The following is a 1,791-nucleotide window of genomic DNA, read 5'->3' on the forward strand; positions in this document are numbered from 1 at the left end:
ATGTTTTGTTTTGTTTGATTTAGGTTCTTCCACTAAAGATGCTGGTGAGTTGATTTAGGAATTAGGGCTTTGGGTATAAAAAGCTGGTAAGAAATCCACACCATCGACTGTTTTAGGGATTTGATATAGAATGATAGTTTTCCATAATTCTATATCACTATTCTGCAGGCAATGCTTTTTTCTCAATATAATTGTCATGATTAAGTTTCATACAATTTTATGTGCAAATGCTGACCTACTTATGCATATTTTGTAGCTTCAGCCCAGAAGAGTGGACATGCAACTGGCGATGATTGGCAATAGGAGCTTTATCAAAAAGTGAGATGTCCTGACTTGTTGTCCAATGAATGGATATAAGATCAAAAGAAATATGGGTTTTATCTATTTGTGTATTTGATTATATATAGGTTTATTGTGAATGTAATGAGCTGCTTTAACACCAGAATGGCAATGAAATTCTTTAGTAGTAGAAAACAGGACATAGCAGGTAACAAAACCTAGGAGTACATTGTTTAGTAGAAAATGCCTTTTACATGTGACATAGGATTGAAAAGGGAACAAAAGGCAGGGTTTTAGGGGGATTGGCCATTTGGGCAGTGATAAAGATTATATTCATGCTTGATTAGTAGGAATGCTTGTAGCTGCTGGGATAACAGGACATAGCAGTAAGAACTGTATGGGTTGACAATCAAATTTTCTGTTGTTTTCAGTAGAAATAAGATGAATTTCACATATTCTATATGATTAAAATAGAAGTTTAGGGCAGGTTTGGCTATCTTGGTAAGGATTATACTCGGGGTCTATTTGAACTGTCAGTTGGTGCTGGAGTAACACTCATCAATGGTAATAGACTATGAATATATGAAAAGCATTTTTTAGCAGTATAGGGAAAATAAATCTATATATTTTCAGAAGAAGGTAATTCCAAAAAGGGGAGCTCCTATGCTATTACAGAATTCTAGTTAAGATTCCTTTTGGTTGTTGCTTTGGTAAACTACCAATCATCAGTTGTGAAGTTATTTGAAGCTCTCCCTACATTACATACAAGCATATATGAATTCATGGTTGCATGCACGATATCTTTTCTGTTGGCATTGTATTCTAAAGCATTGTGTAGAAAAACTTGAATAAACGCATGTGCTAGTGATAATTATGCCGTCTGCAAGCATGTGGCTGCAATGTTCTTTCTAATCATCTTTGTCTTGCTGACTTGGATTTGCAGATTAAACTCATGAAGGAGATGTACTTGACTAAACTACATGAAATGCATTAAAAATATTGCTACTAAACTTTAGAAGGTATGTAATCACTTCTTTTCTTTCCTCATATAATTCGTTGTATGACGGTAAATTCGAGTAGTTTCTGTGAATAAAACAACCAAATGTTTGTTGTTTTGGAATTGAAAGACATGGATTGAAACATGTTGTGAAGTCTTATTATTTTTGTTTTTTTAAATTGTCTTTTGACCTATTGTTGCTGATATTGCTAGAGTGGAGGGGAATACAACAACTTGGAAAATGTGCAAGGAAGGCGGAGCTAACTCATACATCCAAGAACAAATTGATGAAGTTCGTATCAAATTAGTAGAATTTGTGAGCAACATGTAGCTCCTTTATTTCTAATTATAGGTAGGAAGTATGTATGTAATAGAATAAAGATTGGTTGACAATGTAATGACTATTGAATCTTCAAGTTTTATGAAAGAAATAATTTTTGAATCATATAATCGGTTTCCTAGTTAAAATTGTTGTATGGAATCATAGAAAACAAAAAGCTACAATGTAACAGCTT

At 33.3% G+C, this 1,791-nt stretch overlaps 1 long non-coding RNA gene across 1 annotated transcript; it reads left to right on the forward strand.

The window, feature by feature from the left end:
• On the forward strand, positions 1–1,455 carry LOC110750134 (uncharacterized). The gene is made up of 3 exons (XR_015834057.1): positions 1–86; positions 257–318; positions 1,223–1,455. It is a non-coding gene; the product is annotated as an uncharacterized LOC110750134 (long non-coding RNA).
• The last annotated feature ends 336 nt before the right edge of the window (positions 1,456–1,791 follow it).

Source organism: Prunus avium, chromosome 2, assembly GCF_965620075.1.
Source record: "Prunus avium chromosome 2, drPruAviu1.hap1.1, whole genome shotgun sequence".
Classification (NCBI taxonomy): Eukaryota; Viridiplantae; Streptophyta; class Magnoliopsida; order Rosales; family Rosaceae; genus Prunus; species Prunus avium.